At 33.2% G+C, this 27,538-nt stretch overlaps 1 long non-coding RNA gene across 2 annotated transcripts; it reads left to right on the forward strand.

Moving 5' to 3' along the window:
* The first annotated feature begins 1,020 nt into the window (after nucleotides 1-1,020).
* Nucleotides 1,021-26,929, forward strand: LOC148763628 (uncharacterized). 2 transcript variants are annotated; one of them, XR_016025429.1, is made up of 3 exons: nucleotides 1,021-1,348; nucleotides 1,998-2,081; nucleotides 26,908-26,929. It is a non-coding gene; the product is annotated as an uncharacterized LOC148763628 (long non-coding RNA). The 2 variants fall into 2 exon arrangements; XR_016025428.1 differs by lacking the exon at nucleotides 26,908-26,929 and adding an exon at nucleotides 5,023-5,087 and having other exon boundaries at nucleotides 1,024-1,348.
* Nucleotides 26,930-27,538: the final 609 nt, after the last annotated feature.

Here is a 27,538-nt window from a genome sequence, read left to right on the forward strand (position 1 = left end):
AGCAACAAGGAGTAGGATCATAGAAGGAGATTGATAACGCAACATCGACGGGAATTCGAGGACGAATTCTATTTAAGTGGGGGAGATTGAAATACCCCATACTTTGATATGGTGATAAATAAAGTTGATCGAATGCAAATTGAGGTCAATTAAAATGTTTAGAAGTGATAAAAGACGAAAGGAGTAGTTTAGGATAAAATATTTCGCAAGTGAGAAAATAATAAAAAAATAATAATAATTTTATCGGAGGAGAATTTGTGAGATAAAAGGCGATTTGGAAGTCAAGTGAGGCATAATAAGGTATTTTTGGTACCAAGGAGACAAGATAAAATTTTTAGAACAAAATAATATTTTATTAATAAAATAATATTAAAATATTAATATTTAGCCGGATGTCGAAGTCAATCAAGAAGGAGGATCATATGGTTGATCCAAGTGGGGGAGAAGATGACAAGCCCGACTCTACAGAAATATTTGTGATGACATACATGTGGTGGATAACATGTTTACATGCTAAGAGAGTCTTGAAAAATTTACAAAAGTCGGTATTGTACCTAGAGGTACAATAAAGTTGATTTAAGCCTTGAACTAGATAAAATAGAGAATTTACAATGAAATTAAGAATTTTAAAGTCCCAGAATGGGTTAATATGGTGATTCGGAGTTCGAGGATCAATTTGGAGTCAAACTGGAATTTTCGCTATCCAGGGGCAAAATGGTCATTTGCCACCTGGGGACAAAATGGAAATTTTTAAAAAAGATTTTTGGCCCCATTTGACTTATTGGAGTAAGATTTGAGGTTTAGAAGTGAAAAATTTTAATTTCGGTATAATTTGGAGTAAAAGGGTAAAATGGTAATTTTACCATTCGAAATCGAAAATTTAATTTTTTGAAAGGATTTTGATCAAATTTAATTATTTGGAGTGTGAAATGAGTATGAGGAGTGCAAATTATGCATTATGGCAAATTTTCAATTTTTGGGGCAAAAATGTAATTTTTGAAAAGTTCGGGGGCAAAAGTGTAATTTTGAAGAATTTGCTCCACCAAAACTTTGGAAAAATCTGGAAATTTCACTTAAGGCTTGGATAAGTCAAAGGGAATGCATGGTGGAAAAATTAGGACAAATGGATGGCTAGAAAAAACAAATGAATTAATAAAATATTTAAAATATGAATAAAATAATATTATTTCATTAAACAATAAAAAAGGCATAAAAAAATCAGCCCACCCATTCTTCTTCTTCAACATTCGGCCAAGCAAGAAACAAGAGAGAGAAAGGAGAAAACAAAACCCTAGAGAGAGAAAATCAAAGAAAAAGTGTGAATTTTCAAGGAAATTAAGTGAAAAAGGTGAGATTTTTTCTATTAAGCTTGAGTTTTCTTATTCCCAAGCATTTCTCTTTATTTTCCATGATTAAATTACATGTTTTCATGATGAATTCAATTCTGAAAAAATGGGTTAGGAGAGAGAAAGTTGTTGGATTTATTTGATTTTAATTTATGTTAGTGTTTTTAGTTAGTTTAGCATATTTAGAAACAAAACAACAAGAAAAGAATTTATTTTCTCTCCCAACCATTAATGGCTGAATTTACCATGTAGTGAGTGAGGATGAGTTTGATTTTATTCTAGGAGAATTGGTTAAGGAATAATGAATTATGAGCCTAGAAAAATAATGGGAATTTTCGGAGCAAAAATATGAATTTTTACCCACTAGGGGTATTTTCGTAATTTGCTATTGGGACTGATAATTTGCATCACACTGAGGGACATTAAGTTAATTTGGGTGCAATTGAGGTATAGAAACTGAAAAGAATTAAATTGGAGTTTAAACGAACCCGTTAGGAATTTAATCGGGTGATAAGATGAATTAGGCTAATACCGGATTTAGATAGTTACTAGTGCATTTTTGCATTCCATATCATGCATTGGTAGTCCAAATTAGTTTAATTTTGATTTAGTACCAACTTAGTGAAATTCTCAATTTTGTACTGTGTCAAGGTGGTGAGTCCTCCAATAAAGGCAAGGAAATTGCATCCGAGGACCAGTAGACAGAGTGCTTCGAAAGTCTGCATTCTAGACATTGTGAGTAAACTTATTATCGTCTTAATTATCTAGAGTAGGTTTATACAATTGTGTGATTTTATGGAAAATGGGTTTAAATGGTAAATTGCTATGTTTTAGAAGAAATTGTGATTTTATAAAATGATTTTATAAATTTTCTGAAAAATCGAATACTGGTTTTAAAAATAGAGTAATTGGAGACTGTCTGCTTGTGTTGTAAATTATGGTTTTAAATTGAATGGCTTATGATATTAAATGAGCATGAATGGCTAAACTGATTTTGGTGTTAGAATTATTTATACTGTGTATTCAGCCTTGAGAGGCTAGGTTGCAATAAATTGCCATGTCATGCTAGAATGAATTTTATTGATTGGTGGATTATATATTAATTATTTACTGCAGAGGGGGTTCCGTGGACCAGCCTATTAGAGGGGCACGGTAAACTCCATTATATTATTACCTCGAACGGAGAGGCGCGTAGGGTATCTCCTGGGGTAAAGCTTAGGGTTCACTTCACGCCAAACCACCACGTGAAGGGGAACTCAGCCAACGCCAAGGAACGGCTGTATTTCTCTCAAACTAAAAATATATTTTAAGTGTATACAAAATTTTAACAGCCTTGGCGGACTCGGTTGGATGCCCTGCGCAAGGTATCACCGAGTATGAGTTTTGGCACGAGCCAAAGTTTTAAGAAATTCATAAGCCAAGTTGATTACTCGATTTATATGGATTTATTTTATTTGGTTGAAATGAACTGAAAGGTAATGAAATTACAGTATGATGACTTATTTTAATTGTCTCCATTTACTCGACTTTAGATAGTTTAGATGGTATCTGTTTACTCACTGGGATTTTATAATCTCACCACCCTCATTTCCTCACATTTCAAGCTCAGGGAATTCCATAGTTAGCTGACTTTGATAAGGACTTTCATTTGGACTCGAATCGGTAAAAGCTGTAGGTTTCCAACTTCCGATGCATTTTGGTTAGATGTGGGCCCACGTGTCACTGTAAAAGAAATTTTATGCTTTGGTTATTTGCTTTATAGTATATATGAATATAATTATCTTTTACGCTATAAGAATTATGTGCCGATAGTTTTATGAAAATTATTTTACAAGAAAATAGTTTATTTTGTTGAATATTTTTATTATATTCAAATGGTCAAATTTTGACTTCAAATGAACGTTTTAGATGCTTAAATTTTTTAAATCATTAATTATATATTTTCGACGTACCTACTACATTTTTAGCAAGTTTCTAGGTTTTCGACAAAAATGACGAAAATGCCCCCGTGAGCCAAAAAAAATGTTATGTTATGATTTGGAAATGATTTGTAATCCTTCGTATTTTGATTATTTGATAACTATTGCTCACCAGGGAAGTGCGAAAGCTGATACGAGAGCCTTGCGAGGTTTCGATCGACATTCGGGGTGAAGAATGTTTGTCGAGGCTTCGCGGCGGTTGCCACGGGCCCGATGGGGAGTTCCGGGTCGTGACAGAGAAATTGAAATTTTTAGGTTTTGATTTTTAGTTAAATTGATAGTTTTAGTTAGTTAAATGTGTTTAGAAATTAAATTGGGCAAGAAATCATTAAATTTTCACAATACCCACTCTTGGCTGGATGCTCAATGCTGTACAATGATGATGAATTGATTTTATTCTAAGGGAAATGAAGAGAAAATGATGAAAAACGATTAAACGTGATAGAAAAACAAAGTAGAAAATTAACCGAGTTAATGTCCCATTTTTGGCCGAATTTTCCATGGAAGGGAGTGAGCTGATTTTGTTGTTTTTAGAAGGCTATTGGCTTATATTTAATGGTTAGAAATGTTGGAGAGAGAATGGGATGATTTAGAGCAAAAATGGAGCACGTTAGCAATTTATCGGGCAAAGTGCCAAAAATAGGTTAATACCGCGTTTAAGCCGTTTTACGCTATTGCATTTCATACCATGCATTAGTATAGGATTTAAGTTAATTATATAGTGATTTAGCATCAATGTGATGAATTGTGTAAATTTTTGTAATGTGTCTAGGAGGAGAGCCTTCCGGAAAAGGCAAAGAAGTCGTACCCGACGAGTAGTGATCGGGGCGCTTAGAAAGCTTTTAGTTTGTACAAATGGTGAGTAAACTTATTATTATTGTAAATTATCTAGAGTTTATTTTTAAATGCCCTTTATGTATTTTATGAAATGAGAACGATATTAAAACGGGATTTTTGATGTTTTAGGAATAAATGTGACAAATAAAAATATATTGTATTGATTATGAAATTGAGTAATTGGAGGTTGCAAATTGACTTGAAAAATATATATTTTCCTAGGAATGGCTTATGAGAAATGAGTATATGTGGCTATATTTTGTGAATGCATTGGGAAATTTATGTAAGTTGTTCTTACTATGCAGGCTGGATAAATAAATAAAAGCCACATTATACTGTTGAAATTTTATTAAAATTGGTGGGTTAGTCACTGCAGTGACGGGTTTTCGTGGACTGCCTATTAGAGGGGCACGGTAAACCCAGTTATATAGTTACTCCGGTTGTAGAGGCGATGAGGGTAACTCCCGGGGTAGTATTAGAGCTCACTTCACGTCGAACCCCCACGTGAATGTGTAACTCGGCCAACGCCAAGGGACGGCTTATTTTAAAAATAAAAATATGTTTCACGTGTGAATATTTTAACACCCTTGGTGGACTCGGTTAGATGCCTCGACCAAGGTATCCCCGAGGATTAGTTTTGGCTTGAGCCTTGTTTTAATAAAAGACATAAGCCTTAACAACTGTTTTGGTAAATTACAAATATTTTATGGTTTAAGAAATAAATTGAAAACATTATGAAATGGGTTGAAATTTGTTGTTTAAACTTGCCTCCAATTTACTCGCCTTTAGATATTTATGATAATGTCTGTTTACTCATTGGGATTTTATAATCTCACCACCCTCCTTTTCACCCATTTCAGGTTCAGTATAGACTGTAGATAGCTGATCTCATCGAGGACTACCATTGGATCTGCATTTTCCAAACCGTAGGTTCACAGTCCTCTTTACTTTTGTTTATTCGGGGGCCCTCTTGTTATTGTAAATTAAATTAAATATTTTGGTTTACTGTATTTCAGTATGTATAAATTTATTTAGCTTTTACGCTATAAAAACTCGGCCAACGTCAAGGAATGGCTATGTTTTCTAAATAAAAACATGACTTTCTAATAGCCTTGGCGGACTCAGTTGGGATAGCCCTCGGCCAAGGTATCCCAAATAACTGAGTATGATAATAATTTTTGGCATGAGCCAAGCTTTTTAAGAAATTCATAAGCCATACTGATTACTTGCTTTAAATAAATTGATTTCATTTGGTTGAAATAAGTTGAAAGATGATAAATTACAGTTTGATGAAATGTTTTAATAGTCTCCTTCTACTCGACTTTAGATATTTTGAGTGATGTTTGTTTACTCACTGGGATTTTATAATCTCACCACCCTCATTTCCACCCATTTCAGGTTCAGAATAGATTGTAGATAACTGATATCGGCAAGGATTACAGTTGAACTTGCCACATCCAAAGACTGTAGGTTCATTTCTTTTGATACTTTTGATCATTCGTGGGCCCACGTGTCACTGTAAATTAAATTCTATACTTTGGTTATCTGTATTACGGTATGTAAGAATTTATTTTGCTTTTACGCTATAAAAAATTATTTATGCAGTGTTCTTAAAATATCGTTTTATGTGAAAATTGAATATTTTATTGAATATTTTTATTTTATTATAACAGTCATAATTCCATTTTAAACGAATGTTTTAGACATCCAAAATTATTTTTGATTAAGAAATATGTGTTTTCCACTTACATACTATATTTTTAGATGATTTTTGAGATTTTTGGGATAAATGACAAAAATACCCCTGTGAGACGGAAATTAATATTTCATTTGTTTAAGTTGGAAACAGTTTAAAATCTTTTAAAATGTGGTATTTGGAAACAGTTACCCACAGGGGAAATGAGAAGCTGATATTAAAGCCTTGCGGGGTCTCGGTTGACATTCCGGGTAATGAATGTAAATTGAGACGTCGCGGCGGTTGTCACGGGCTCGATGGGAGTTCCGGATCGTGAAAATCAGGGAGAATTATTGGTGGCCAGGTATGAAGCGATACGTAGCAGAATTCGTAGCAAAGTGTCTTGTATGTCAGCAAGTTAAGGCGGAGCATCAGAGGCCAGCAGGTACACTTCAGTCTTTACCTATTCCTGAGTGGAAATGGGAGCATGTGACTATGGATTTTGTTTTGGGACTACCGTGGACACAAAGGGGAAAGGATGCGATCTGGGTGATCGTAGATCAGTTGACTAAGTCCGCTCACTTTTTAGCTGTCCATAGTACATACTCTATTGAGAAGCTGGCTCAGCTCTATATAGATGAGATTGTGAAGCTACATGGAGTTCCCGTTTCTATAGTGTCAGACCGAGATCCTTGATTCACTTCTCGATTTTGGCCAAAATTCCAAGAAGCTCTCGGAACTAAGTTGAGATTTAGTACTGCTTTTCACCCACAGACGGATGGTCAATCCGAAAGGACTATACAGACTTTGGAGGATATGCTACGGGCTTGTGTCATTGACTTTATTGGGAGTTGGGACAGACATTTGCCATTGGTGGAATTTGCTTACAATAATAGCTTTCAGTCTAGCATTGGTATGGCACTGTATGAAGCTTTATATGGAAGAAAATGTCGTACTCCACTTTGTTGGGATGAAGTGGGTGAAAGGAAGTTAGTGAGTGTGGAATTGATCGAGCTAACTAATGACAAGATCAAGGTTATACGAGAGAGGCTAAAGGTAGCCCAGGATAGGCAGAAGAGCTATGCAGATAAATGGAGAAAAGACTTGGAGTTTGAGATCGATGATAAAGTTTTTCTTAAGGTTTCTCCTTGGAAAGGTAATAATTTGAATACTTTGAAGTATTAAATCTTATTGATTATACTATCATGATAAATTATGGTGTTTTATTGGATAATGAAAGGTGTGATTCGATTTGTGAAGAGGGGAAAGCTCAACCCGAGATATATTGGACCATTCTGAATCATTGAAAGGATTGGACCAGTGGCTTATCGGTTAAAATTACCTCCGGAGTTAGATCGGATCCACAACGTTTTCCATGTCTCCATGCTTAAGAAATATGTACCAAATCCCTCTCACGTCCTCGAAGCACCTCCGATCGAGTTGCATGACGATTTGAAGTTCGAGGTACAACCTGTGAGTATCTTGGATCGAAAGGATTGAGTACTGAGAAACAAGAGTATTTCAATGGTCAAAGTGTTGTGGAAAAGTACTCGAATAGAGGAAATGACATGGGAAGTAGAGCATCAGATGAGGAACCAATACCCGCATCTATTTGTCGAATCTGGTAAGTGAAATTTTGAGGTCAAAATTTTATTTTAAGGTGGGTAGAATTGTAAAACCCGACCCTATAAATACATGCCATGACATACATGCACTGAGTAGCATGTTATTATGCTAGGAAAGCACATATGAAAAGACAAAACCCGATATCGTACCTAACGGTACACTTGAGTTGATTTAACCTCGAACTAGTTCAAATAAGAATTGTAGGATGAAATTTAATATTTTATAGTCTAGGAATGACTAAAAATGATTGTTTGGAGTTTAAGGGTTCATTTGGGGTAAAATTGGAAATTTTGATGTTCAAAGGCAAAATCGTCATTTTGCCACCTGAGATAATAATTTGATCATGGAGTGAAATTTTTGACCAAGATTAACTATTTGGAGTATAATTTAATGATAGGAAGTGAAAAAGTTTAATTCTAGTGATTTTTTGAGTGTAGGGGCAAAATCATAATTTTGCCACTCGCTGACAAAATTTGAAATTTTGAGAGAATTTAGATCAAATTTGACAAATTGGAGAATGGTATGAGTATAAGGGATGAAAAATATGTCTATGGGCAATATTTCAGTTTTTTGGGCAAAAATGTAATTTTTCACTTTTACGGGGGCAAAAGCGTAAATTTCAAAAATTACTCCACCGAGACTTTGGATAAGTCTAAGCTATGGATATGTGGGACAAGTGTATGGTGAAAATTTGGAAACAAATGGATGAAATTTTAAAAATGGGCCAATGGGAAAATGACACGTGGCATTTTTAAAAATGAAATAATATTATTTTAATGAAAAGTCAGCCCATTTAAACCCCATTTTAAGCGCTGGCCGGCCATAAGGAAGAACAAGAGAGGAAATAGAGAGGAAAGGAAGAAAAAAAGAAAAACCAAAGAGAAACAAGAAAATTCAAAGGGAAATTCGCGGTTTTCGACCGTTTACGCATCTAACGGTAAGATTTTTCGATTTTAGCTTGATTTCTACCTTTCCTATGCCTTTATTTCCATTTAGAATGCTTGAGGAGAGAGATAAAAAAGTGATATCAAAGGCTGGACGAAATTCTAGGGGAGAGAAATTGAAATTTTTAGGTTTTGATTTTTAGTTAAATTGATAGTTTTAGTTAGTTAAATGTGTTTAGAAATTAAATTGGGCAAGAAATCATTAAATTTTCACAATACCCACTCTTGGCTGGATGCTCAATGCTGTACAATGATGATGAATTGATTTTATTCTAAGGGAAATGAAGAGAAAATGATGAAAAACGATTAAACGTGATAGAAAAACAAAGTAGAAAATTAACCGAGTTAATGTCCCATTTTTGGCCGAATTTTCCAAGGAAGGGAGTGAGCTGATTTTGTTGTTTTTAGAAGGTTATTGGCTTATATTTAATGGTTAGAAATGTTGGAGAGAGAATGGGATGATTTAGAGCTAAAATGGAGCACGTTAGCAATTTATCGGGCAAAGTGCCAAAAATAGGTTAATACCGCGTTTAAGCCGTTTTACGCTATTGCATTTCATACCATGCATTAGTATAGGATTTAAGTTAATTATATAGTGATTTAGCATCAATGTGATGAATTGTGTAAATTTTTGTAATGTGTCTAGGAGGAGAGCCTTTCGGAAAAGGCAAAGAAGTCGTACCCGACGAGTAGTGATCGGGGCGTTTAGAAAGCTTTTAGTTTGTACAAACGGTGAGTAAACTTATTATTATTGTAAATTATCTAGAGTTTATTTTTAAATGCCTTTTATGTATTTTATGAAATGAGAATGAGATTAAAATGGGATTTTTGATGTTTTAGGAATAAATGTGACAAATAAAAATATATTGTATTGATTATGAAATTGAGTAATTGGAGGTTGCAAATTGACTTGAAAAATATATATTTTCCTAGGAATGGCTTATGAGAAATGAGTATATGTGGCTATATTTTGTGAATGCATTGGGAAATTTATGTAAATTGTTTTTACTATGCAGGCTGGATAAATAAATAAAAGCCATGTGATACTATCGAAATTTTATTAAAATTGGTGGGTTAGTCATTGCAGTGACGGGTTTTCGTGGACTACCTATTAGAGGGGCACGGTAAACCCAGTTATATAGTTACTCTGGTTGTAGAGGCGAGGAGGGTAACTCCCGGGGTAGTATTAGAGCTCACTTCACTTCGAACCCCCACGTGAATGTGTAACTCGGCCAACGCCAAGGGACGGCTTGTTTTGAAAATAAAAATGTGTTTCACGTGTGAATATTTTAACACCTTTGGTGGACTCGGTTAGATGCCTCGACCAAGGTATCCCCGAGGATTAGTTTTGGCTTAAGCCTTGTTTTAATAAAAGACATAAGCCTTAACAATTGTTTTGGTAAATTACAAATATTTTATGGTTTAAGAAATAAATTGAAAACATTATGAAATTGGTTGAAATTTGTTGTTTAAACTTGCCTCCATTTTACTCACCTTTAGATATTTATGATAATGTCTGTTTACTCATTGGGATTTTATAATCTCACCACCCTCCTTTCCACCCATTTCAGGTTCAGTATAGACTGTAGATAGCTGATCTCATCGAGGACTACCATTGGATCTGCATTTTCCAAACCGTAGGTTCACAGTCCTCTTTACTTTTGTTTATTCGGGGCCCTCTTGTTATTGTAAATTAAATTAAATATTTTGGTTTACTGTATTTCAGTATGTATAAATTTATTTAGCTTTTACGGTATAAAAATTATTCACGTATAACTCTATAAATATTGTTTTATAAGAAAATAGAATATTTTCCTTAATATTTCTTTTATTTTCTTATTATATTCAAATAACCTTAATTTCGTTTTAAATAAAGATTTTAGACTTTTAAACTCATTTTGAATATGAATTATGTGTTTTGTACTTGTATATTACGTTTTAGCCAGTTTCGAAATTTTTGAGAAAAAAATGACCAAAATACCCCTGAGTGGCGAAAATTTTATTTTGATTGTTTTTGATCTAAACTAGTATATATTCTCTAAAAACTCGATATTTAACAATGATTGCTCACAGAAAAGGAAAGAAACTGATATGTAAGCCTTGCGGGGTTCCGGTTGGCATTCTGGATAATGAGTGTCAATTGGGACGTCGCGGCGATTGTCATGGGCCTGAGGGAGGTTCCGGGTCGTGACAATATTTCTTGGAATGCTTGCTAAATATGGTAATTAAGAATGCTTCATGATGATTTTTTTTCTTGAGTTTCTTTTTTATATATGAATTAAGGAATTTCTTGAAAATGCTTGATTGATACTACTTGGTGATACTTGCTAAATAGTGATTGACAATAAATAATGAATGCTTGATGATGAAAAATTATTGATAATGATGCTTAATGACTAATGATACATTAGAAATACCTAGGAACTACATTGCAAATATTTCTTGAAAATTTGAGTATTTCATACATATGTTAAACAACTATTCAAATGCTCACACTTTTTTAATTTCATGAATCCCTGAGTATTAAGTAAATAAATTGAATATCCATTTGAATGCTCATTTATTCTAGGCTTATGATTTCTCTCCTAATATTTGATCGATTAAGGATCTCTAACAATTTGTGTTGAGCTTATGATTTCTCAAGAGGGAGTCAATCATTGGCATTGATATCATGCTGAAATGAGATCTTCAACAACAAAGTTTGGTGGAAACTCAACATTTTGTGTTCTTAATTACCAATAACATCTTTCTAAACACCAAAATTGTTATTGTGCCTTATATTGCTTCTCATTTAAACTTGAATGTTGAAATGCGTAATTGGTATCAAGCCTTAAGTTTTCTCAATTAGTATCTAGCTTTAAAATTAGCATCAAGCTTTAAAATTGTCTCTTATCACTTGAGCTTTAAATTGATCATATCTTTCTTAAATGTGTTTGAGCCTTGAAGTTGATATGCTTGGAATGCTTAATGATAGGGAAAGTCTTTACTAGTGCTTTACCAATTGATATAATGAGCTTTAAAATGATTCCATCTCTCATAATTGATATTATTCCTTTACAAAGGAGGAGATTTTATTCATATCTATTAATTGGTATATTGAGCTTTAACACTTGATATTGGTGCTAAAATATGACTTATGTGCTCGTTGAACATCTGTATGCTTATCTTTCTTGAACATTATTTGAGTGATCCTTAACAAGTTCTTGAAATGATTTAACTCCCATACATTTGTTCATACAAAGTTATAAGCTTGACTCTTGAAGTTATTGAACTAAATCTATAAGCTTGTATGACTTAGTTGTATGAGTGCTTATGATTCTCATTCATCAAAGTTTAATTTAAAGATTAAAGGAAAATCTAGATGCACTCATTAAGGGGGAGTTTTGAATATCTTTTTTAATGATGACAAAAAAAAGGAGAAGGAAAACTAAGTTAAATAAAGTTTGATACGTCTTTATGTTTAATTTATGTGTGTTGTCAAGCCCAGCTCTACAATATGTTTATTATGCCATTCCTACATAAGAATGTATGTTTGCTTACTTGGGTACCTTGAAAATCGTTAAAGGACGGTATTGTACCAAATGGTACAATTAAATTGAATTAAGCCTCAAACTAGTCCAAATCAAGATTTTAAGATGAAATTGAGAATTTTAAAACCCCATAATGACTTAAAATGGTGATTCGGAGCTCGAGGACCGATTTGGAGTCAAATTGAAATTTTCATGACCTAGGGGCAAAATGGTCATTTTGCTACCTGAGGTTAAGATGTGAGTGCTGGATGAAATTTTTTACTAAGTCTGATCATTTGGAGTATAATTTGAGTTTGAGAAGTGAAGAATTTTAATTTCGGTGTTTTTTTGAAGATAAGGGCAAAATAGTCATTTTCCCACCTAAGGGGCAAAATTATAATTTTACACCACCCAACACTTGTGCAGCACATGGATTTTACCCATTATTACCATGGATAATTGAGGGATTTTATGTGGTGGAGAAATAAAGCTTAATAGTTAAGAATTTAAAAATGGACCAATGGTAAGGTGACAAGTGTCAAGCTTTTATTTCTGTATTATTTTCCTTATAAATTAGCACAAAACCAGCCCATTTCTCTTCATTATGGTCGGCCTCACCAAGGAAAAGCAAGAAAAAGGAAGAACAAAACCCTAGGTGGAAAAAATTCAAGGGAAAAGTGTGAAAATTCAAGGAAATAAGTGAAAAAAGGTAAGATTTTTTTCAATTAAGCTTGAGATCTCTCTTTCTTAAGCTTTTTTCTTATTTTCCATGGTTGAATCACATGAAATCATGATGAATCCCTTGCTGACTGAATACTTAGAGGGAGGTTTTGATGCTTGATTTGGTTAGATTTCAATGTATTTTAGTGTTTTTAGTTAGTTAGTGATGTGTAGCATGAAAAGCCAACAAGAAAAATTCACTTCCTCCCATCACCCATCATTGGCCGAATCTTCCATGTAAAGTGTGGATGGTGGATTTGATTTTATTTCAAGTGAATTGGTTAGGAAATGATAAATTACGGTGAGAAAATCAAGTAAGAAAAATCATAGTGTTGATGCACCCACCATGGCTGAAATTCCCAAGAGAAAATGTGAAGATGATTTTGCTAAATTTTATGCTATTTGACTTGTGCTTGATGGTTTGGAGAATTGGAAGAAAAATGGAGTTAATTGGAGTTAAATTGGACATATTGGCCAATTAATCAGGTGATAGATCGAATTAGGTCAATACCATTTTATTTAGGTACATAATTGAATTTATATTGAACATTGTATTTAGATAGTTACCCGAGTATTTCACATCCCATTTTATGCATTAGTATAAAGCCTGAATTGGTTTTATAACAATTTAGCACAAATGTAGTAAATGGCTTATTGTGCATTATGTCTAGGTGGTGAGCATTCTGGCAAAAGTAAAGAGATAGTACCCGAGTGTCAAGAATCGGAGTACTCGAAACTCGATTTCCATTATAGTGAGTAACCTTATTATCATCTTAATTATCTAAAGTAGTTTTTATTCGTTTTTGTGATTTGATAGAAAAATGAGTTTAAATGGTAAATCTTTATGTTTTATAAGCAAAATGTGATTAAATGAAATGATTTTATAAAATTGTCTTGAAATTGAATGATGGTTTTGAAAATGGAGTAATTGGAGACTAATTGTTGTGTTATAAATCATGGTTTGAATTGAATGGCTTAGGATAATATTGGCATGAATGGTTGAATTGGTAAATGTGCTGAAAATGTATGAACTGTTGATTTGCCTTGAGAAGCTGTAAAATAAAATAATTGCCATGTCATGCTATCGTAAATTTTATTGTATGGTGGGTTTAGCTTGCTGCAGTGGGCAGGTTCTATGGACCAGCCTTTTTGAGGGGCACGGAATCCTGTTATATTCTTACCTCAGTTGGGAAAGCGCGTAAGGTAACTCCTGAGGTACAACTTTAGAGTTCACTTCACGCCAAGCCACCACGTGAGGATGAACTCAGCCAACACCAAGGAACGGCTATGTTTTCAAAATAAAAACATAATTTATGCGTACATGACCTTTTAACAACCTTGGTGAACTCAGTTGGGATAGCCCTCGGCCAAGGTATCCCTGATAACTGAGTATGAGAATGATTTTGGCACGAGTCAAGCTTTTCAGGAAATCATAAGCCTCGTTGTTTATTTCGGTGAAATGAATCTATTTTATCTTATTAAAATGAGTTCTAAATGCTGTGAATCATTTTTATGTTAAACTATTTTATCTGTCTCGATTTACTCAGCTTTAGATATTTTAGATGGTATTTGTTTACTCATTGGGATTATATAATCTCACCACTCTCCTTTCCACCCCTTTTAGGCTCAGGATAATCGGTAGATAGCTCATTTCGTTAAGGGCTACAGTTGGACTTGCATCCTAAAAAACTGTAGGTTTACCGCTTTTGATACTTTTGGTCGTTCGTGGGCCCACGTGTCACTGTAAATTAAATCTTATGCTTTGGTTATCTGTATTACAGTATGTATGAATTTATTTAGCTTTTACACTACAAAAATTATTTACCAGTAACTCTATAAATATTGTTTTATAAGAAAATAGAATATTTTATTGAATATTTTTATTATATTCAAATAGTTATAGTTTCACTTTAAATGAATGTTTTAGACATCTAAACTTATTTTTGATTATGAAATAAGTGTTTTCCACTTGCATACTACATTTTTAGCTGGTTTCGAGATTTTTGAGGAAAAATGACCAAAATGCCCCTGTGAGAAAAAAATTATTTTTCTATTGTTTTGATTTGGAAATAGTTTATAATATCTGGAAACATAATACTTAACAATTGTTGCTCATAGGGGAGGTGCGAAAACTGATATTAAAGCCTTGCGAGGTTCTGATTGGCATTTCGGACAATGAATGTCTATCAGGACGTCGCGACGGTTGTCACGGGCTCGAGGGGAGTACCGGGTTGTGACAATTACATTGGTATCAGAGCTTTTGGTTTTAAAGATCAGAGTTTTTGGTTTTAAAGATTAGTGCTTTTAGGTTTAAAGTTGTTTTAAAGTTGTTTTAAAATTTACAATGTCAGTGTGGCCCCGAGTTAAGTTAGGTTAGACTAAATAGAATGCATGTATTTGCATGTAGATCTTGAGGTTGTTTAAACTTGCCTTATTCCTTCTTATAGATTATCATGCCTCCTTGACGTGAACACCCACCTCTCACTAGATTAGTTGGGAGGGGAAGAGGTCGTTCTCAACATCGTCAGCTAGATAGTATAAACGGGGAATCGACTGTGTCTACTATTTAGGCAACACCTGCTGTTGAGTAGACCGAGACTCCTCCACATCCTCCACCTCCTCTGCTACCTACTAGTATTCTTGCCATGCCTCCTGAGGCAGTTCAAGCATTGACAGCCTTCTTTACTGCTATTATTGGCCAAGCTCAGGCTAGTCAAGCTCTTCTTACAGTTCCTCCAGCTACTCCTTCAGTACCACCACCCCCACCTCCTGTCCCACCACCAGTGCTGGATGTTTCTATTTCTAATAAGCTTAAAGAGGCTAGGTAACATGGTTGCGTTTCTTTTATGGGTGCGTCGGACGTAACCGTAACTAAAGAGGTGGTGCAAATGGCTTTAAGAGCTGAGAAGCTTGCTAATGAAATAGGAGAATGCGAGCTGAGTTAACAAAAAGGAGAAATTTGACTATATCTTCTAGTCAGCCACCAACAAGGGGCAAAGACTCATCTGTTTTAGGAAGTACTACTATTGTTTCAGTAACATCTTCCCTACCTCTATTTTCACAAACACAACAAAGGCCTCCGAGATTTAACAGATCTGCAATGACTATTTCTGGGAAGAGTTCCGGAGGTTTTGATAAATGCAAAAATTGTGAGAGATATCATGTCGGGCCGTGTAGAAGGCCTATACGATGTTTTTATTGTGGTCAGCTAGGTCACATTAGGAGAGATTGCCCACAGTTAGGACGGGCTACGGTAGCTGCTCCATCTCCACTAGCTTGTATGAATATGCAAAGGAGAGATTCTTCTGGATTACAACTGAGACAGGGATGATTTTGACATACCACCAAGGGTAGATTAAATATGTTGAAATTAGTGTTCTAATAAAGTACATATGATAGAAAGCTAGTTTTGTAAATTGTAGTTTCCATGATCATGAAACTTTTGAACTAATAATAAGATAAGCATAAGATGTTGATTCAGGTGGATTAATTTCATGACGATTTTAAGTTGAAGTGATTGGACTATATGAGTTGTAAGACAAAGAAGACCAGTAGTTGTGAATACTAAGGAATTGTGGAACACTAGAAAACAACAAATAATTATGTGTGTGGTGTCATACGTATATGGTGAAGTTACTATACAATATGGAAAAAGTATTCTCAAGTGGGATTTATTGACTGATGATAAGTGGTGTGCAATCTGAGATACATGTAGCTATGAATAAATTTGGAGATTTTTGCTTAAGCAAACTAGTATTAAATGTTATGGTAAAGATATATGAATGTTAGTGGCAAAATAAATACGTTAAATCAATGTTCTGATCACGCACTTGTGATAGAAAGTTAGTCTTGCTAATTGTGGTATAGACTCAGAGGGAAGCCACACCATTGTGAATAATTGAAGTAGTAGCTTTAAAGGTAGAAGAGTTGCTGGGATAAAGTGAATTCAAACAGTTGCAACGCCACAGTACTGACTATCAAACGCTATCGCGTTAAAAACCCCTAATGGCGAGAAAGCATGAGCAAACTGTGAGCGACATAAAGATTAGACTCACGAGTTGGAATATGGTCATTGGTTTTGATGTCGAGTTTCGTTATTGGGAGTCTTAAGTGCATTGGGGGAGTGTTAAGATGAATAATATGTTGACTAAAGTCAAATCTTAAGAAATAAAGTAAACCTTGTAAAAGGTTAAAGAGGAAGTGAGGGAAAGGTTAGATGAATGTATGAGATATTGATAAGAGATGTCAATACCAAGTGATGAGAGTGTGAATGAAGATTTCAAGAATGATAAAGCAAATGAGTTTATATAGAATATTGTTACGAGAATTTACAAATCTTGTCTTGACTTTGTTGAAAGGAAAGGATTAGTGGCAACACAAGTAAACTACGTGGTATGCTAGAAACCCTTGGAGATAAATTGAAGCATGAGTAGTTGGGCGTGCCTTTATGGAAATGATATACTTGGAGTATGAAAGAGCAAATAAGTGATTAAGTGTTTCAAGAATGTTTAAACACCTTTGAGAAAGAATTATAAATTATACAAAATGAGTGTAAGATGTGTGATTTTGAAACTTGCTAAGAGCCAAACGTCTAAGTCACGAGTTAAGTGATCACCTGCTGTGAGACATAAGTTTTGGACTTGCATCCTCAAAAATTGTAAGTTTACCGTTTTTGATAGTTTTGGTCGTTTGTGGGCCCACGTGTCACTGTAAATTAAATCTTATGCTTAGGCTATTTGTATTACAGTATGTATGAATTTATTTAGCTTTTACGCTACAAAAATTATTTACCAGTAATTCTATAAATATTGTTTTATAAGAAAATAGAATATTTTATTGAATATTTTTATTATATTCAAATAATTATAGTTTCACTTTAAATGAATGTTTTAGACATCTAAACTTATTTTTGATTATGAAATATGTGTTTTCCACTCACATACTACATTTTTAGCTGGTTTTGAGATTTTTGAGGAAAAATGACCAAAATGCCCCTGTGAGAAAAAAATTATTTTTCTATTGTTTTGATTTGGAAATAGTTTATAATCTCTGAAAACATAATACTTAACAAATGTTGCTCATAGGGGAGGTGCGAAAACTGATATTAAAGCCTTGCGAGGTTCTAGTTGGGATTTCGGGCAATGAATGTTTATCGGGACGTCGCGGCAGTTGTCACGAGCTCGAGGGGAGTACCGGGTCGTGACATGTGTGATGCTTAATTATGGTTTTGTTGAATATTTTGTGCTAGTTATTATTGATATTCAATATATCTTGCTTAGCTACTGTGGATATAGTATATCTTGTTTAGCTATTATGGATATTATAAATATTTTATTACAAATCTTTAAAGAAAATTAGATACATTAACTAAAGGGGAACAATCCTCATTATGCATAAAGATTTGAGCATTCATATTGAACATAAACATTACACTCCTAATATAAGAGTGTTTTATGCTCATAAAAAATAAGAGAGAGAATGTTGACTCCATGTGTTTTTTATAATAAAAAAACATTCCTCATTCATTGATGCCTAATCATATTATTTAAGTGTGCAAGAGAAAGCTTAAATTCATTAATTTATTTGGTATTTGAAAGCAAGTCAAGATGCTTGTTTAGTTGCAAGATGGGTTAATTGGTTAAATAAGCAAAGAAGAGTTAAAGCAATTCTAGGCACTACAGTAAGGACAAGTAGAAATGTCGTAACTGGTTAACACAAGGCTTAATCAATTAAGAGGGTATTGGACACAAAACAAAAGGTTATTAATCAGTTAACCAAAAGAGTTAATCGATTAAGGATCAAACTTGAAGCATTTAAAAAGTGCCAAAATTCAAATTCAAAATAAATTTAATCGTTGAAGGATGTAAAATAAAGGAATTCAAATTTGAAGATATTTGAATCAGTTAACGTTTATTTCAACCGGTTAAAGTTGAAAAAAGAAAAGCCTCAATCAATTAAAAGGAAGACTAACCAATTAAAGAAAGATTACTGATTGGAGAAGTTTGAAAACAGAATATTCTTAATCAATTGAAGCTACCTTTAATTAGTTAACACAATTAAGCAGACTACCAGACAGAAAAGCTTTAACCAATTAACGCTCACCTTTAATCGATTAAAGAGTCACAGCTAGCAATTTGAAAAAAGTCGCTATAAGACAAAATAACTGCTCTTTCTGCTCCAAAACTATTTCTAACGGCTAGAAAATATCCTCCAAGTATAAATAAAGGCTTAAATGATCAAAAATGGTAGAGGATAGTCATCTAAAGTGATTTTGAGCTTAGAAAACCAAAAACCTTTTCTTTACACTTGTATTTCACTCTATCCTTTGAAAGTTTTTAAGCTTAATTTTATACATTTTAGATCAGTTAAGTGATCAATTGTACTTCATTTTTTCTATTTTTTATTTACTTAGAGTGTGGGAGAACTTCTAAATGGTAGACTAAGCTTAATAAAGCTTAAGAAATCTAATAAGAGTTTTAAGCATGGGTTAGAAGCTTAGTGGAAACGGTCAATTCCATTAGTTTAGTGAAGCTGGATTGAAAATTCTTAATTGGGAGATCATGGAAGTGGATGCAGGTAATGGAGACTAAACCACTATAATACTTGTACTTTGTCCACTTCTCTTTACCCTTTCTTTTCTTGGTATTTTTTGCCTTTACAAGTTTTAAACCTTCCATTTCAAAATCATTCAAAAGGGTTTTTTAAGCTTAAGAATTTCCTTCAGAATATTTTAAAAGTGTCATTCACCCCCCCTCTAGCACCCCATTGGGACTAACAGAATTTGTTTTTCAAACATTGGTATGATTTTAAGAGGATCAAAACATGATATTAGATGATTTCAAATGCTTAAGATCAAACCAAGATATCATGCAATTTTGTCAAATCAAAACATAAGATATTTAATGCTAAAAAAGGCTTAAATCTCAATCATGCAATCATATCATTTATAATGATTGATTAAAGGTTTTCCTTCATCAAAAAGACTAAGTTTCCAAGTTTATTGGATGAAGTCTGTAAGATTAACATGCCTTGCTGTGAAACCTCAACCTCCATAGATGCGTATCTAGAGGTAGATTGATGAGTGCATCAAATTCACATATTTAATGGGAGATTAAATACATAATTAGTCTAAGTTGGACTAGATTTATGATTGAATTTAGGTATTTTTCTTTCTTTTATTAGTTTAGTTTAATTTATGTTAAATGTTTATTTTAAGTTAATGATGTTAGTTTTATGTTATTTATAATTATTTAATGTTTTTATAGAAGTAGGATCAAAAATAATTTCAATTGGTGAAGAAAGGTGCATAATGAACTGTTGCTCTATTTGCATATGTTTTGGTTTTTCAAGCATATCTCCCACTACAGAAGTTCAAATGACATGATTTTTAGACAATTAGAAAGCTAAGAGATAGGGATACAACTTTGATGTTTACCACTTTACCCAGTTCTAATAAAAAAGTGGTCAAAATCTTTGTCAAATTGAAAGCATTGCACTAAAAGAACAAAAAAGGGCATTTTTGTAAATTACGTGAAACTTTGATTGACTTTAGAGATAAATATCTAAAGTGCTAGCACCTTCTTCATCTTCCTCTCGTTTTTTCTCTCCTTTTTGTAGAACTTTTCAACCTCCATGGAAAGAAACCTTAAAACCTCCATAACCTTCTCATACTAACTCCAAAATTCATGTTTTTGTAAACTTTTTCATAGGGTTTTTCGTTCTCTTTCACTTTTTCACCTCAACAACTAATAACATAGAGTTATTTGGGCTTAATTTTGATAATAATTTCGCTAGGTTTTTGTAGTAATGCATCAAAATTAGTAAGTTTTATTTAATTATTTTAAATTAGTTATTTTAGGTGAGTCAATCTAATCTTGGTTAATTTTATGTTTAATTTGGTGTTAATGTGGTTAAGATAGGTTGTTAATAATTTATTTGTACTTTTGTAGGTGTTTGAAAGAAGAATTTTAGTAAAAGAAGGAGAGCAATTTCGAGGTGCAGACTTTTAATGCATATATTTCGGTATTTTGGCTATAACTTTCTCTATAGAGCGCCAAATGAAGCAATTCTTGGACCATTGGAAAGCTAAGAGAAATATATACAACTTTTATGTTTACACTTCACCAATGTCAACTTTTAGAATGGTCAAAAATCTTTTTGAAGTTGACATATTGTAGCAATCTTAGAGCAATTACGATTTCTGTTAATTAATTTGGCAAAGCTGCGGCTTATATAGTTTGATGAGGAAATCCTAGCTGAAATTGACTTCTTTTTTCACCCCCCAACTTGGCCTAACTTCAAAGCCTATAAAAACAACCTTTTGGAGGACTTGAAGAGAAGGAAGAAACACTAGATTGACATTTGAGAGTCAAGCCACAAAGTCATTGAAGCTAAGAAGAATTTGCAGAATTCAATGAAATGCCCCATACTTTGATATGGTGATAAATAAAGTTGATCAGATGCAAATTGAGGTCAATTAAAATGTTTAAAAGTGATAAAATATGAAAGGAATAGTTTATGATAAAACATTTCGCATGCGAGAAAATAATAATAAAATAATACTATTTTATCGAAGGAGAATTTGTGAGATAAAAGGATGATTCGGAGGTCAATTGAGGTATAATAAGGAACTTTGGCAACCAAGGAGACAAGATAAAAATTTTTAGAATAAAATAATATTTTATTAATAAAATAATATTAAAATATTATTATTTAGCCAGATGTCGAAATCAGTCTTGAAGAAGGATCATATGGGTGATCCAAGTGAGGGAGAAGAAATACAAGTGAATTTTTGGAGAAATGAACAACGAAAGTGAAATACGCGTATTTTGTTAAGTCGAACTAACGCGGATAAGTAAGTATTTAAATATTGTGGTAATATCACATTGAGGTGTAATTTTATATTTCAGTGGTACACGCACAGAGAAAGGAAGATAAATAAAAATTGAAATTTTTAGACGCATCAAAGAGATCAAATTTAAAACATAAAGATTGAAGGATTATGTAGTGAAATTAATGGAAGAAATAAAATAAATAAATAGTGAAATAATAATATAAGTATAAAGAAAAAAATTATATATATATATATATATATATTAGAAGACCAACATGGGCAGCCACCCATGTGGTCAATAAAAAGAGTCAAAGACTCTTTACTTTGTTAGATGGAGGGGGCCGGCCATGTGGAGCAAAATGGTGAAGGAAGAAAAAGAATTGTGAGGGGCCAGTCATGTTGGAACAATTTGGAAGATTCATGAAAGAATAAAATATATATATATATATAATAATTAAATAAGCTAAGTAAAGAAGACAAAGAAGAAGAGAGAAGTTGGTTGTGAGGGAGAGTAAAAGAGAAACAAAAGAACAAAGGAAAGAAAGAAAAAAGAAGTAACCGAGAGAAAGAAAAACAAAAAGAAGAGAAAGCCGAGCGTGAGAGAGAAAGTGAGAGGAAAGAGAGAGTTGAGTTGAGGGGTCAGTTTTGCCACCATTTAGAGAGGAAAAGGAGCTATTTTTCTGCTAATTTTGGAGGGCTGGAAAGTGCAGCTTTGCTGCTAGTTTTGGAGGCTGAAAAGTGTAAATTTTTGCAACTGATTTTGAAGGTTGTAAGGTGTGGTTTTGGTGGTTAATTGTTGTTGTTTTGGCTACTAATTTTGGAGGGAAAAGTGCAGCTTAGCTGCTAATTTTTTTAAGGAGAAATAGAGCAACTTAGCTACTAATTTTGAAGCCAATATGAGCAGCTTTAGCTGCTGAAAATTGAAGGTTGAAAAGCAAGAAAGTGTGGTCGGTGGTGAGAGGGAAAAAGAGGAAGAAATTTGAGACGATTTGTGCATGTGAGAAAGAAAAAGAAAGACAAGCAAGGGCTGCTAGACGATGGAAGAAAGAAAGAAAGAAAAGAAAAGAAAGTAACAAGAAAGAAAAAAAATGGGCATGACCTAACAAGAAAGAAAAATGGGTATGGCCCAACAAGAAAGAAAATGGGCATGGCCTAATTAGAAAGAGATGGGAAGAGTTCATGAAAAAGAGTCCAAAAACAACAAAGGAAGAAAAGTCCAAAAGAAAAGGAAGGTGGAGACTTGGGCCAACCTAGCCTAATTGGGTAAAATTTCTTTATTCTACTCCATGGCTTATTGTGAAATTTGACTATATGGAGGCTAGCCTATTTTATTTAATTATACATTGGTTATTTGGTTATATGAATTAAATTTAAATTACTTTAATACAACATTTAAATATTTTATTAGGAGGTGTCATAGGACTAAAGTAAAGAAGAAAATTTACGAATAGTGCTCGAATGAAGTTAAGAAATTTTAAATGATTCGTTGTGAAGAATTAATGATGTTGGAGGAATTTAGATGCATAATTTGGTTGAGAGTGTTAAGTTGAATGGTAAAATATTGGAAGAAATGAGGAGAAATAATGTAGATTTATGATAGAATGAGAGAAAGAAGTGGAATTAATGCACTAAGTATATTGAATTTAAATTGTTGCTAGGAAGTTTGTTGTGGGAGTGTGCCGAACGACGTATGAAATGCCCCATACTTTGATATGGTGATAAATAAAATTGGTCGAATGTGAATTGAGGCATAATAAGGAACTTTGAGAACCAAAGAGACAAGATAAAATTTTTAAAATAAAATAATATTTTATTAATTAAATAATATTAAAATATTAATATTTAGCCGGATGTCGAAATCAAACATGAAGAATGATCATATGGCTGATCCAAGTAGGGGAAAAGATATCAAGCCTGACTCTATAAAATACTTGTCATGACATACATGTGATGGATAGCATATTTGCTGCTAGGAGAGTCCTGAAAAAAGTTTACAAAAGTCGGTATTGTACCTAGAGGTACAACAAAGTTGATTTAAGCCTCGAACTAGATCAAATAGAGAATTTAAGATGAAATTAAGAATATTAAAGTCCCAAAATGGTTTAATATGGTGATTTGGAGTTCGAGGATCAATTTGGAGTCAAACCGAAATTTTCACTATCTAGGGGCAAAATGGTCATTTGCCACTTAAGGACAAAATGAGAATTTTTAGAAAAGATTTTTGGCCCCATTTGACTTATTGGAGTATGATTTGAGGATTAAGAAGTGAAAAAAAAATTATTCTTGGTATTTTTCAGAGCATAGGGGCAAAATGGTAATTTTGCCACCTTAGGGGCAAAATAGTAATTTTCCACCACCAGGACATTTGTCCAAACCATGGTCTTCCCCTATTCTCATTTTGACCATTGACTAATTGTGTGGTGGAGATAAAAAGGATTAAAATTTTTAAAGTTTTAAAAACGAGCCAATGACATGATGCCACGTGTCATGCCTTTATTAATTTATTATTTTTCTTTTTATAAGGCACAAAAATCAGCCCATCTTCCACCCCATGGCTGGCCAAACCAGCCAGAAGAGAGAGAAAAGAAAAACAAAACCCTAGAGAAATAAAATCAAAGAAAATGTGTGAATTTTCAAGGAAATTAAGTGAAAAAGGTGAGATTTTTTCTATTAAGCTTGAGTTTTCTTATTCCCAAGCATTTCTCCTTATTTTCCATGATTAAATTGCATGTTTTCATGGTGATTTAATGGCTGGTCATATGGGTCTAGAGAGAGAAAATTATTGGATTGATTTGATTTTGATATATGTTAGTGTTTAGTGTTAGTTTAACATGTTAGTAAACAAAATATGTAGAAAAACATTCATTTTTCCCATTACTTAGCCTTAGCTGAATTTTCAAGTCAATGGTGAGGAAGAATGTGATGTTATTTTAGGTTATTTGATTATGAAATCATGGTTTTTGATATGAAAATTAATGAATTATGGAAAGAAAATCAAGTAGGAAAAATTGTGACAATGATGCACCATTTTGGCCGAATTTTTCCAAGGAATATGAATGTGGCTTTGCTGATTTTTGGGTTATTTGGCTGGACATTGGTGATTTGAAGCATTAGAAAAAGAAATGGGATCAATTGGAGCTAAATTGGATGCGTATTTCAATTTATCGGGTAAAAGACCGAAATAGGTCAATACGGTGTTTAGGCAAAATTTAGACCTTTTGCATTTCATACCATACATTAGTGATCTAAATTAGTTATTTCAATTTAAGGGCAATGTAGTAAATTCCTTGATTTTATACTGTGTCAAGGTGGTGTGCCCTTCGACAAAGGCAAGGAAATTACGCTTGGGGATCACTAAGCTGAGTACACCGAAATCTGAACTTTTGAAACCTGTGAGTAAACCTATTATCGTCTGAATTATCTAGAGTAGTTTTTATTCAATTTTGTGATTTGTAAAAATTATTTTAAATGATGAATTTCTTATTTTATGAGAAAAATATGAATTTATAAAATAAATGGAATTATAAAATAAATTGAAATTTTTATAAATTGATTTGAAAATAGAATGTTGGATTTGAAAATTTGAGTAATTGGAGACCATGTGATTTATTGTAAATTATGATTTGAATTAAATGGCTTGTGTTGAAAAATATGAATTGTCTGTTTTGCCTTGATAAATTGGTTAGTAATGTAATTGCCATGCTATGCCATTGAGATTTGATCAATTGGTGGATTAAAGATTAGCTACTACAGTGGCGGGGTTCCGTGGACCAACCTATTAGAGGGGCATGGTAAACTCCTTTATATTCTCACCTCGGTCATAGAGGCGCGTAGGGTATCTCTTGAGGTGGGCTTTTTGAGTGCACTTCACGTTAACCACCACGTGAAGTGAGACTCAATCAATGCCAAGGAACGATTGCTTTTTTTAAAAAATAAAAACAAGTTTTATGATTATATAAAATTTTTCACAACCTTGGCGGACTTAGTTGGATAGCCCTGGAACAGGTGTGCCCGAGTACAGGTGTAAAGCCCGACCTTATAAAATACTATTCATGACATACATATGATGATAGCATGATTGCATGTTAGGAGAGTCCCGAAAAATTTACAAAAGTCGGTATTGTACCTAGAGGTACAACAAAGTTTATTTAATCCTCGAATTAGATAAAATAGGAATTTTAAGGTGAGATTAAGAGTTTCACAGTTCATGGATGACTTAAAATGGTAATTTGGAGTTTGAGGATCAATTTGGAGTCAAATCGAAATTTTCACTAACCAGGGGCAAAATGGCCATTTGCCACTTGGGGACAAAATGGAAATTTTAGAAAAGAATTTTTTTGGCACCATTTGACTTATTGGAGTACAATTTGACTTATTGGATTATGATTTGAGGTTTAGAAGTGAAAAATTTTAATTTCGGTATAATTTGGAGTATAGGGGTAAAATGGTAATTTTGTCACCTTAGGGGCAAAATTGTAATTTTCCACCACCAGGATATTTTTTCCAGCACATGGTCTTCCTTTATCTTCATCTTTGACCCTTGACTAAACATGTGGTGGAGATAAAATGTTTAAATTTTTAAAATTTTAAAAATGGACCAATTAGAAAATGCCATGTGTCAAGCTTAGGATATTTTATTATTTAACTTAAAAATCAGCACAAATCAGCCCATTATTCCCCAAATATTTGGCCAAGCAAGGAAGAGAGGGAAAGAAAGGAAAAACAAAACCTAGGTGAGGAATTTCAAGAGAAAAAGTGTGGAAAATCAAGGAAAATAAGTGAAAAAGGTAGGATTTTTCAACTTAAGCTTGAAATCTATTTTCCTTAAGCATTTCTCTTCATTTTCCATGCTCAAATTGCATGTTTTTATGATGAATTGTTGGTTGATCAAAATGGGTTAGCAGAGAGAAAGTTGTTGGATTTATTTGATTTCAATTTATGTTAGTGTTTTTAGTTAGTTTAGCATATTTAGAAACAAAACAACAAGAAAAGAATTTATTTTCTCTCACAACCATTAATGGCTGAATTTACCATGTATTGAATGAGGATGAGTTTGATTTTTATTCTAGTAGAATTGGTTAAGAAATGATGAATTATGAGCCTAAAAAAATAATGGAAATTTTCAGAGCAAAAATATGAATTTTTACCCACTAGGGGTATTTTCGTAATTTACTATCGAGACTGATAATTTGCACCACACTGAGGGACATTAAGTTAATTTGGGTGCAATTGAGGTATAGAAACTGAAAAGAATTAAATTGGAGTTTAAACGAACGCGTTAGGAATTTAATCGGGTGATAAGACGAATTAGGCCAATATTGAGTTTAGATAGTTACCAGTGCATTTTTGCATTCCATATCATGCATTGGTAGTCGAAATTAGTTTAATTTTGATTTAGCATCAACTTGGTGAAATTCTCGATTTTGTACTGTGTCAAGGTGGTGAGTCCTCCGATAAAGGCAAGGAAATTGCATCCGAGGACCAGTAGACAGAGTGCTTCGAAAGTCTTCATTCTAAACCTCAAATCATACTCCAATAAGTCAAATGGGGTCAAAAAATCTTTTCTAAAATTCCCATTTTGTCCCCAGGTGGTAAATGACCATTTTGCCCCTAGTTAGTGAAAATTCCGATTTGACTCCAAATTGATCCTCAAACTCCAAATTACCATTTTAAGTCATCCATGAACTGTGAAACTCTTAATCTCACCTTAAAATTCCTATTTGATCTAGTTCGAGGATTAAATAAACTTTGTTGTTCTTCTAGGTACAATACCGACTTTTGTAAATTTTTCGGGACTCTCCTACATGCAATCATGCTATCATCACATGTATGTCATGAATAGTATTTTATAAGGTCGGGCTTTACAGTCAAGGTGGTGAGTCCTCCGATAAAGGTAAGGAAATTACATCCAAGGACCAGTAGACAGAGTGCTTCGAAAGTCTGCATTCTAGACATTGTGAGTAAACTTACTGTCATTTTAATTATCTAGGGTGGTTTTTAGATGCTTTCATGAATTCTATGGAAAAAGGAATTTAAAAAGGTAAATTTTCATGTTTCATGAATAAATGA

The sequence above is a fragment of the Theobroma cacao genome, chromosome 3 (assembly GCF_053813885.1).
Source record: "Theobroma cacao isolate CCN51 chromosome 3, ASM5381388v1, whole genome shotgun sequence".
NCBI lineage: Eukaryota > Viridiplantae > Streptophyta > Magnoliopsida > Malvales > Malvaceae > Theobroma > Theobroma cacao.